The sequence below is a fragment of the Carassius carassius genome, chromosome 28, assembly GCF_963082965.1.
Source record: "Carassius carassius chromosome 28, fCarCar2.1, whole genome shotgun sequence".
In the NCBI taxonomy this organism is placed as follows: domain Eukaryota; kingdom Metazoa; phylum Chordata; class Actinopteri; order Cypriniformes; family Cyprinidae; genus Carassius; species Carassius carassius.
The window spans coordinates 20,470,009-20,482,232 of NC_081782.1; the positions used below are offsets into that span (position 1 = coordinate 20,470,009).

General features: G+C 39.0%; 1 protein-coding gene and 1 long non-coding RNA gene across 3 annotated transcripts in view; both read right to left on the bottom strand.

Annotated features, from left to right (window-relative positions):
- LOC132108176 (high affinity cationic amino acid transporter 1-like) overlaps positions 1-12,224 on the bottom strand; it is a 207,795-nt gene that overhangs the window by 105,786 nt on the left and 89,785 nt on the right. The window lies entirely within an intron of this gene.
- LOC132108468 (uncharacterized) lies at positions 77-11,323 on the bottom strand. 2 transcript variants are annotated; one of them, XR_009424453.1, is made up of 3 exons: positions 11,229-11,323; positions 284-335; positions 77-195 (listed from the first exon to the last, which is right to left on the bottom strand). It is a non-coding gene; the product is annotated as an uncharacterized LOC132108468 (long non-coding RNA). The 2 variants fall into 2 exon arrangements; XR_009424454.1 differs by lacking the exon at positions 11,229-11,323 and adding an exon at positions 2,022-2,103 and having other exon boundaries at positions 284-362.

Here is a 12,224-nt window from a genome sequence, read left to right on the forward strand (position 1 = left end):
TCAGGAGGGTTGCTCAAGTTCAGTCCATATATCAGTCCCAGCAACATGGTTTTGCATACTGTAAACTGCTAGGTCCTGAAGAACTTTATCCTTTAAAACTCCAACTTCTGCTGAACTGACTTCAATGACTGCAGCTTCAAATAGATTCCCACGAGTCTTCTGGATCACCTCCTGATTGCTGGCAACGTCTGTATCCTAGAAGTATTTAAAAGGATGGAGAACTCAAATTCTTGTGTATTAACTTTAACAAATCATTTATTAACCTTGGAAAAAAAAACCTCACCATATACTCCATACTGCTAGGGTCTTCATTTGGATACTTCAATTTCATTAGTCTGAAGATGAAAACAACTAAATTTAGCCTTTGTTTTTTTTCTTCTAAAATTACATGAAAAAAAAGTCAGTCATTAATCTCCTTATGGGAAATACAGGCAAGCAGAAAATGGTACACACATCTGGACCCTGTACGGTAAGCAACAGAACTGGAATGTTCCCAGACCCAGAAACATAGTAAAGACATCAGTAGTTCAACCATAATTTTATAAAGCTACAAGAATACTTCTTTGTGCAAACAAAACCAAAACAGCTACTTTATTCAACAATTCTTCTCCAAATCGCATCTTCCACCATTATCAACAGCACGTACAGTAAATAATGCATGCGCAATGGTGCTGCTGACCTAAAACACGCATGCGCTGAGCCTTGATTACACGCAGAGGAAAGCAATTTTCATGCCTCTTGTTACTCTCCATAATGGTGGCATATGTGATTTGGAGAAGAATTGTTGAATAAAGTCGCTATTTTTGTTTTCTTTGCACAAATATGTATTCTTGTAGCTTTGTAAAAGTGTGGTTGAAGCACTGATGCCACATTAACTGTTTTACTGATGTCCTTACTATGACTCTGGGAACATTTCAGTTGCATTGCAGCCTTTATGGAGGTTCAGAAATCTCTCGCATTTTCATAAAAATATTAGGGATGCACCAGTTGACCGGCCATAAATAGGAACCGGACGGTTTTTGCTTAAAATATGCGATAGGTAATCAGCCGGTCTTTGGCATTTTTTTTGGCCGATTTTTCCGGAAGTGCGCCCGCGTGCTCAGACTACATTGTAATCATTCGCTATCATGTAATTTGTGTGGAAGATATTTCGAAATCTGTGCACAGGACACGGGCAGCCGTTCAGCACTGGAAGTGCAGAGCTACATGTCTGAGGCACAGATAACAGGAAGCGCAAAAGAACAAAATAAGAGCCCCTTTCCTGCGCTCACTGAATCTGCGCGAGCATACTGTACCTGCACAAGCGGCAGTGAAGGGATGTTCAGATCAAGTTCTCGCATGTTGGATGAGAAACTAAACAGACTAAACTGCGACAAAACTAAAATACTTTTTTTGTGTAAAGTATGACTTGCAAACACATTTGAAAAGCCAGAAGTAAACGTCAGTTCTGCATTAGGATGATTATTTTTATTTTACCTTAAAATTACATCGACTTCATTTGATATAAAAATCACCTGCTGTAGCACATTGAAAAAAAGTGTTTCATTCATCCAATAAAAAAAAAATAGCGTAATGATTCACATATATTTTTTTTACTTGAGACAATAGTTATTTATTTTTCATTGGATCAAGTAAAAATATAGATGTAAATCATTACCCAAATTTTTTTAATTGGATGAATGAAACACTTTGCATCTTTGTTTTATTCTCACCAAAATTATTTGATTTTAAAATTTATTTATATAGCATACTTTTATTTAGTTTCACTGGTAAAGACTTATTTTTTAAACCAAATTTTAAAACTAAAACAAATACTAAATCCTGATTAAGAAACTTCTTAAGCCCCTTTCACACTGCACGTCGGACTCTGCAAATTGCCGGAACATTGCCGGGCCGCCTTCTGTGTGAAAGCAAACACGTCCCGGGATTGATTCCGGCATTGAACCCGGATCGGGGACCTAGTAACATTGCCGGGTTCAATCCCGGGACGAGCGCCGTGTGAACAAAAAAAAAAATTACACGTCACGCCCTGATGTCACGTGTCGTTACGGGACCTGTATTTGCCGGAATCGCAGTGTGAAAGGGGCTTTATTGAGCTTTTCCTCAATATTGGACTGTAGAACTATGCAGTTGTTGCCTTTAATTTCCAATGGTTACAAATAATCTTTTCATTTAAGACCAGTTCTATGTAGTTTCAACCCAATTCAAAAACAAAAGCTAAATGCTGATGTCTGTACCATCTATGTTTGTATTGAATGTAGGCTACTTCCTGTGCAGTTACTAATAATAATAATAATAATAATAATAATAATAATAATAATGCATTTTATTTCATGGCGCCTTTCAGAACACCCAAGGTCACCTTACAAGCAATATACAGGTCACTGCATAAGAAAAAACAAACAACAAAACAAACAGCATATACATAAAAAGTGGATTTAATCTCAAAAAAAATATTATAAAAAAGCCTGTATAAAAAGATATGTCTTAAGACGCTTTGTAAAAGTCAACAAGCAATCGCTATTGCGAACATCGAAGGGAAGAGAGTTCCATAGGCAGGGGGCAACATAACTAAAAGATCTGGCACCCATAGTAGTAAGTTGAATCCGAGGTACCGCAAGAGAAATTAAAGATGAAGATCTAAGTGCACGTGAAGGAGTATAAACCTGGAGAAGTTGAGTAAGGTATTGTGGTGCAAGATTATGAAGTGCCTTATAAGTGAGTAGCAAGATTTTGAATTCAACTCTATATTTTACTGGAAGCCAGTGCAATTGCTGGAGAACTTGAGAAATGTGATCAGTATAAGGTGTTCTAGAGAGAACACGAGCTGCAGAATTCTGAACCAATTGAAGCTTATGCAGCAATTTGGAGGGAATACCTGTAAGAAGAGCATTGCAGTAGTCTATACGTGAGGTGACTAGTGCATGAATGAGAACTGCAGTATTATTATTTGAAAGAAATGGACGTAGACGATTAATATTGCCCAAATGGAAGTATGCAATCCGTGTGATATTATTAATCTGAGCTTTAAAAGATAGTGTGCTATCCATGATGACACCCAAACTTTTAACCTGAGAGGAAGGACAGATTGCAGTATTATCAATGTGTTAAGAGAAACAATTAGATTTAGACACAGCAGATCTAGTGCCAACAAGCAGAGCCTCAGTTTTATTGCCATTTAATTTCAAGAAGTTCGCTGAAAGCCAGTCTTTAATTTCAGCTAAACCGCTTGACAAAGATGGTGGAGGAAAAGAACCGGTAGGTTTGGCGGACAGGTAAAGTTGGGTGTCATCCGCATAACAGTGAAAATTAATACCATATTTCCTTAAAATATCACCAAGAGGGAGCATATATATAATGAAGAGAAGCGGGCCCAAAACAGAACCCTGGGGAACACCAGCGGTGACTGTAGATAGTCTTGAACTAAAACCTTTTAATTGAATACGCTGACTGCGTCCAGATAGATATGAACTAAACCAAGACAGAGCAGTGCCAGTAATACCAATGGAAACTAATCTGTCAAGAAGTATGTTATGTGAGACAGTATCAAAGGCAGCGCTCAGGTCAAGAAGGACAAGTATAGTTAAAAGCCCAGAGTCAGCTGCCAACAGTAGATCATTGGTTATTCTGACAAGAGCAGTCTCAGTGCTATGGTGGGGACGAAAACCAGATTGGAATTGTTCATACAAGTTATTATTGGACAGATGTTCATGAATTTGAATTGCAATACACTTTTCAACTACCTTAGAGATGAATGGTAAATTGGAAATTGGACGAAAATTTTCAAAATCAAATGGATCACCCCCTGGTTTCTTAAGTATGGGAGTAATAATAGCAGATTTAAGCGATGGAGATACAAAACCAGAACCAAGTGAAGCATGAACAATTTTAGTAATCAACGGCAAAAGGGCTGGTAAACAAGCTTTTACTAAAGGAGTTGGTAGAGGGTCTAATTGACAAGTCGAAGATTTAGATTTACCTATCAGACCCACTATCTCTGAAATATTTGGTAGTGTAAAATTAGAGAATACAGAGTGGGGGGGTATGTGAGTGATAGACTGACAGGAGTCATTGTGAAGAGTACCAGTAAGTAATTGCCGATGTACATTTTCAACCTTAGATGTAAAAAAAGTCAAAAAGCGATCACATAAGTCAGTGGAATACATATCAGATGGCAAAGAATCAGGTGGTTTCAGAATATTGTTTACCACCAAGAAAAGAGACCTAGAGTTCCCATTGCTAACTCCAATTACATTGGAGTAGTAATCGGATTTAGCTGTAGCCAGTGCATTTTTATAATTTTGAATATGTTCAGCATACATGTCTTTATGAACAGTAAGGCCAGACCTGACGTACAGCCGCTCTAACCTACGGCCTTTAGTTTTAAGTTCACGCAGTTCAGGTGTAAACCAAGGAGCTGAATGCACAAACGAAACCCTTCGAGTTTTCACGGGTGCGAATTCATCTAAAAGCATGTTCAGTCCATCATTGTAATATTTTACCAGTTCATCAACAGTAGTGAAATCAGATTTACTGGAAAAGATGGCAAGTTCATCAGCAAGAGTAGGCAAATCAATGTTCTTAATATTCCGAAATGTAATCGGGCGACACAGGTTTACCTTAAAAATGGCCAGTTTGGCACAAAATGAGACCAGAAAGTGATCTGATATGGATAGATCAGAAACAGTACAATTAAAAGGTGTTATACCAGAGCAACAAACAAGATCAAGAGTATGCCCCTTAGTATGAGTGGGAAGTGTGTTAAATTGTTGTATACCAAAGCAATCCAAACATGATAGAAATTCGCTTGTAAATGCATTACTGACATTATCTGTATGAATGTTAAAATCACCCAGAAGGATAACATTTGAAGATATGGAACATAGGTAAGTTAAGAGTTCAGATAATTCAGTTAAAAAGGCATTATTGCTCTTGGGAGGGCGGTAGATAGTTATGAGGATGGTTGGAATCGCACCATTGATTTTTATGGCAATTGACTCAAAAGAAGAATATGTAGACAAAGCTAACTGAGATACTTTCAATTTCTTTTTATAGAGTATTGCTAGCCCCCCTCCCCTTCCCGTATCACGAGGTTTACAAACATAACTATATCCTGGGGGAACACACTCGTTTAGATGGAAAAAGTCGTCTGGTTTCTGCCATGTCTCAGTTAGACAGAGAAAATCAAACTCACGGTCAGACAGTAGATCGTACACCAGGGGTCCTTTAGTGGAAAGCGATCGTATATTAAGTAATCCAAAGAAAAAGTTGTTTTTACCAGAATCGTTGCCAACCGATCTGGCCGGGTTGATTAGTACACTGCGATTGACACTGCGAGTCCGTGTAAGCCTCCTAGGTGGGCGTGGTTTAGATGACCAAAAGGACCGTATTTGACATGAGCCATCGGTGTTATAACTCCGCCGAGACCCGCGATGTATATATTTCCGACGTGGAATGTACACAATATCCAAGGGAAGATGTGGAGTTGACAGAAGATTAAAATGATGCAAACGGAGCTGAGTAAGTTCCGCCGCCGAATACTGGAGTATCGCCCATGCTACCGAGTGGTATACTGCAGAAAGAACGACCCAGATGTAGTTCATCCGCACCAGTAGCTCAGTGATCTTCATAGTTGAACCGCGTGCCAGAGGTACCGCAAAGAACACTTAGTAGCCGGCAGTTAATCGGCAACCGCACAGAGCATCAGCAGTCATATGTACGCAGGTAGATCAACCAGCGTACGAGCCCGCCAAATCAGCGTGGATACAGAGGTCAGACTCCTTAAAATGATATAAAAACAGTTCATAGATGCATCCATGCATTCATAAGTGCAGGACGATTTTGAAGCGCTAAAAGTTTTAAAGTTTTAAAATTCCCTCCCTGAGCAGCGGCAGCTAACAGCGCCAGCGTTCACCCGGAAGATAAATTGTTTAACAACTGCCGTTAATTTCAGATGGTTACAATGTCAATGTCAATGTCACCTTTATTTATATAGCGCTTTAAACAAAATACATTGCGTCAAAGCAACTGAACAACATTCATTAGGAAAACAGTGTCAATAATGCAAAAATGATAGTTAAAGGCAGTTCATCATTGGATTCAGTTATGTCATCTCTGTTCTGTTAAATAGTGTCTGTGCATTTATTTGCAATCAAGTCAACGATATCGCTGTAGATGAAGTGTCCCCAACTAAGCAAGCCAGAGGCGACAGCGGCAAGGAACCGAAACTCCATCGGTGACAGAATGGAGAAAAAAACCTTGGGAGAAACCAAGCTCAGTTGGGGGGCCAGTTCTCCTCTGACCAGACGAAACCAGAAGTTCAATTCCAGGCTGCAGCAAAGTCAGATTGTGCAGAAGAATCATCTGTTTCCTGTGGTCTTGTCCTGGTGCTCCTCTGAGACAAGGTCTTTACAGGGGATCTGTATCTGGGGCTCTAGTTGTCCTGGTCTCCACTGTCTTTCAGGGATGTAGAGGTCCTTTCTAGGTGCTGATCCAGCATCTGGTCTGGATACGTACTGGATCCGGGTGACTGCAGTGACCCTCTGATCTGGACACAGACTGGATCTGGTGGCCATGTTGACCGCGGAACAAGAGAGAAACAGACAAATATTAGCGTAGATGCCATTCTTCTAATGATGTAGCAAGTACATAGGGTGTTATGGGAAGTGTTTCCGGTTCCGGTTTACCTAATTAATGCAGCCTAAAAATCCTTTAACGGATTTGGATAATAAAAGCATATTAGTATGTTATGTGTATGCCAGGTTAAAGAGATGGGTCTTTAATCTAGATTTAAACTGCAAGAGTGTGTCTGCCTCCCGAACAATGTTAGGTAGGTTATTCCAGAGTTTGGGCGCCAAATAGGAAAAGGATCTGCCGCCTGCAGTTGATTTTGATATTCTAGGTATTATCAAATTGCCTGAGTTTTGAGAACGTAGCGGACGTAGAGGATTATAATGTAAAAGGAGCTCATTCAAATACTGAGGTGCTAAACCATTCAGGGCTTTATAAGTAATAAGCAATATTTTAAAATCTATGCGATGCTTGATAGGGAGCCAGTGCAGTGTTGACAGGACTGGGCTAATATGGTCATACTTCCTGGTTCTAGTAAGAACTCTTGCTGCTGCATTTTGGACTAGCTGTAGTTTGTTTACTAAGCGTGCAGAACAACCACCCAATAAAGCATTACAATAATCTAACATTGAGGTCATAAATGCATGGATTAACATTTCTGCATTTGACATTGAGAGCATAGGCCGTAATTTAGATATATTTTTGAGATGGAAAAATGCAGTTTTACAAATGCTATAAACGTGGCTTTCTAAGGAAAGATTGCGATCAAATAGCACACCTAGGTTCCTCATGATGACGAAGAATTGACAGAGCAACCATCAAGTCTTAGACAGTGTTCTAGGTTATTACAAGCAGAGTTTTTAGGTCCTATAATTAACACCTCTGTTTTTTCAGAATTTAGCAGTAAGAAATTACTCGTCATCTAGTTTTTTATATCGACTATGCAATCCATTAGTTTTTCAAATTGGTGTGTTTCACCGGGCTGCGAAGAAATATAGAGCTGAGTATCATCAGCATAACAGTGAAAGCTAACACCATGTTTCCTGATGATATCTCCCAAGGGTAACATATAAAGCGTGAAGAGTAGCGGCCCTAGTACTGAGCCTTGAGGTACTCCATACTGCACTTGTGATTGATAGGATACATCTTCATTCACTGCTACGAACTGATGGCGGTCATATAAGTACGATTTAAACCATGCTAATGCACTTCCACTGATGCCAACAAAGTGTTCAAGTCTATGCAAAAGAATGTTGTGGTCAATTGTGTCAAATGCAGCACTAAGATCCAATAAAACTAATAGAGAGATACACCCACGATCAGATGATAAGAGCAGATCATTTGTAACTCTAAGGAGAGCAGTCTCAGTACTATGATACGGTCTATATCCTGACTGGAAATCCTCACATATACCATTTTTCTCTAAGAAGGAATATAATTGTGTGGATACCACCTTTTCTAGTATCTTGGACAGAAAAGGGAGATTCGAGATTGGTCTATAATTAACTAGTTCTTTGGGGTCAAGTTGTGGTTTTTTGATGAGAGGCTTAATAACAGCCAGTTTGAAGGTTTTGGGGACATATCCTAATGACAATGAGGAATTAATAATAGTCAGAAGAGGATCTATGACTTCTGGAAGCACCTCTTTTAGGACCTTAGATGGTATAGGGTCTAACATACATGTTGTTGGTTTAGATGATTTAACAAGTTTATACAATTCTTCCTCTCCTATGGTAGAGAATGAGTGGAACTGTTCCTCAGGGGGTCTATAGTGCACTGTTTGATGTGATACTGTAGCTGACGGCTGAATGGTTGCAATTTTATCTCTAATAGTATCGATTTTAGAAGTAAAGTAGTTCATAAAGTCATTACTGCTGTGGTGTTGGGAAATGTCAACACTTGTTGAGGCTTTATTTTTCGTTAATTTAGCCACTGTATTGAATAAATACCTGGGGTTATGTTTGTTTTCTTCTAAAAGAGAAGAAAAGTAATCGGATCTAGCAGTTTTTAATGCTTTTCTGTAGGATATGTTACTTTCCCGCCAAGCAATACGAAATACCTTTTTCGGGCTGCTCTCTTTAGGGTGCGAGTATGCTCATTATACCATGGTGTCAAACTGTTTTCCTTAACCTTCCTTAAGCGTAAAGGAGCAACTTTATTTAAAGTGCTAGAAAAGAGAGAGTCCATAGTTTCTGTTACATCATCAAGTTGTTCTGAGGTTTTGGATATGCTAAGGAATTTGGATACATCAGGAAGATAACTTAAAAAGCAGTCTTTTGTGTTAGAAGTGATGGTTCTTCCATACTTGTAACAAAAAGTAGAATCTACAATTTTGGCTATATGCATTTTGCAAAGAACTAAATAATGATCTGAGATATCATCACTTGGCTGAATAATTTCAACACCATCAACATCAATTCCATGTGACAGTATTAAATCTAGAGTATGATTTCGACAATGAGTAGGTCCTGAAACGTGTTGTCTAACACCAATAGAGTTCAGAATGTCTATAAATGCTGATCCCAATGCATCGTTTTCATTATCAACATGGATATTAAAATCACCAACTATTAAAACTTTATCTGCAGCCAGAACTAACTCGGATGTAAAATCACCAAACTCTTTAATAAAGTTTGTATGGTGCCCTGGTGGCCTGTATACAGTAGCCAGTACAAACATAACAGGGGATTTATCATTAACATTTGTTTCTTTGGATAATGTTATATGAAGTACCATTACTTCAAATGAGTTATACTTGTAGCCTGCCCTCTGAGAAATCCTGAAAACGTTGTTATAAATTGAAGCAACCCCTCCACCTTTGCCTTTTAGACGTGGCTCATGTTTATAACAGTAATCTTGGGGGGTGGACTCATTTAAAATAATGTAATCATCAGGTTTAAGCCAGGTTTCTGTCAAACAGAGTACATCTATATTATGATCAGTGATCATATTATTTACAAAAAGTGTTTTCGTAGAAAGGGATCTGATATTCAATAAGCCAAGCTTTATCATTTGTTTATCCATATTGCTTCTGTTTTTTATTTGTTGAACCTCAATTAAATTGTTAATCTTAACTTGGTTTGGACGTTTTTTGTATTTTCTAGTTCGGGAAACAGACACAGTCTCTATAGTGTGATATCTAGGTGAAAGAGTCTCTATGTGCTGAGAATTAACTGACCTCTGTGACGGGAGGCAGCTAGCAGACGGTCGGTTTAGCCAGTCTGTCTGCTTCCTGACCTGGGCCCCAGTTAGTCAAGTATAAACACTAAGATTATTTGCCATATTTCTAGAGAGAAGAGTGGTGCCACCCCAGGAGGGATGAAGACCATCTCTTTTAAACAGGTCAGGTCTGCCCCAAAAGCTCGTCCAATTGTCTATGAAACCTATGTTATTCTGTGGGCACCACTTAGACATCCAGCCGTTGAGTGATGACAATCTGCTATGCATCTCATCACCACGGTAAGCAGGGAGGGGACCAGAGCATATTACAGTGCCTGACATCGTGCTTGCAAGTTCACACACCTCTTTAATGTTATTTTTAGTGATCTCCGACTGGCGAAGTCGAACATCATTAGTGCCGGCATGAATAACAATCTTACTGTATTTACGTTTAGCATTAGCCAGCACTTTTAAATTTGCCAAGATGTCAGGCGCTCTGGCTCCCGGTAAACATTTGACTATGGTGGCTGGTGTCTCTATATTCACGTTCCGTACAATAGAATCACCAATAACTAGAGCACTTTCATCAGGTTTCTCAGTGGGTGCATCACTGAGTGGGGAGAACCTGTTTAATGTTTTGATCGGAACAGAAGAGTGGTGTTTTGACCCACGACTACGCTGCCTCACCGTCACCCAGTTGCCCTGCTGCTGGGGCTCTGTTTCCGGAACCGAACAATGTACAGGAATCCCTGAGCTAGACGCATCCAAAGCCGTATCTAGAGCCCTAACATTCTTACTGTCCTCAATTAAAGTTTGGATGCGTATCTCTTATTCTGAAATCTTCTCTGTCAGCCTAACTATTTCCCTGCATTTATCACATGTGAATCCCTCATCAGCGACAGAGATAGATAAACTGTACATGTGGCAAGAGGTGCAAGTAACATTGACGGGAGAAGCCATTACTCACCGTGCTTGATGAAATATTCTTACTGCGGTTGTTTGATGAACTTGTGAAAAACTGGAGCGAGGGAGAGGAGAAAAGAAAACAGCGATAGGTTCGAATGAAAACGCTAATGACAAGCTAACGAGTGCTAACCGACAAGCTAACGAGTGCTCAATATCAGTTACAGTTACAGTTATTGTTTTCAATACCCAAAATACAGTTTTAGCCTATTAAATACCAAATAAACATCTTGTTTATGCATACTTTCCTTCTTTCTTGTTTGTTGCTTAAAGATAAAAAAAAAAATTGGAAATCGGTATCGGAATCGGCCAGTTTGCTTGTAAAAAATCGGTATCGGCCATGAAAAATCATGATCGGGGCATCCCTAAAAATTATCATAATTTGTGCTCTGAAGATGAATGATGGTCTTATGGGTTTAAAACGACATGAGGGTGAGAAATTAATGACATGTTTATTTTTGGGTGATCTAGCCATTTAAACACTCCTGAACCAGCTAATCAAGGTTCTTGGGAATTTTAAAACAAAAAAGTTTTACTAGAAGTTCCAGGCAGGTGTGTTAGAGCTAAACTCCACAGAACACTGGCTTTCCTAGAGCAGATCTGGACACCCCTGCCTTGCATCAAAATAAATTTCAATTAAATATATTTGGCACACAAAATGAGATAAGGGAGAAACTCCTATTCGCCATTTGATTAGTTATATGAGGAAGTAGCTGAATGACAAATCATTCTGCCTCTTAACATCTCTTATTGTAAGCCATATGTATAATAAAAGTAAAGGTAAGTGATAGGACATTTTATTTTTGGATAAACATTTTATTAATAAATACAATATATATATATATTTATATATTCATCAAAGGTTCGGATCGGCTCGGTTTCCTCAAACTGAAGTGCTATCTTCTTCTTTTGAATTGAATCAGGAGAGTGTATTACAATCTTGCGCTACAGCGCCACACTGGTCAAACTGCATTATTGCAGACTTTCACATTAGGCATATACGAGATCAAAACTGCACTAACGTTGGTCAAAACGTTTGCCGACTATTTTTTTATCGTCGATGTTGTCGATAAAGTCGACTAATTGTTTCAGCCCTAGTGTATATATATACTAAAGTCAATACGTTACAGAGAGTCGTGCGCTTTCACATCTCCCAACCGCTCAAAATCATCTATTAACGGGGCAATAAACCGATTACACAATTCTAGACTGCAAAACAAAAGCACCCCAAAACAGAAACTCTAAGAGAAATTAAAGACTTTTAAATAACACAAGAAAAACTTTATTTTCTTACCTGACTGGTACCTTTTGCTATCCTCCGCGCCGTCATCAAATGCGTTGGAAATCGTCACTTCCGTTTTTTTTGAATGACGAAATTAAACCCTTTACGTTTGTTTAACGGTTGATAATTAAGTAAAATTGAAAATGAAACAGTTTAAGTCGATGCGAGTGCTCACGCTGGCCGCGACGACCAGTCACGACCAGTCACTTCCGCCGGTGGAACAGGCGATAGCGACGCACCTTTGCTCGCC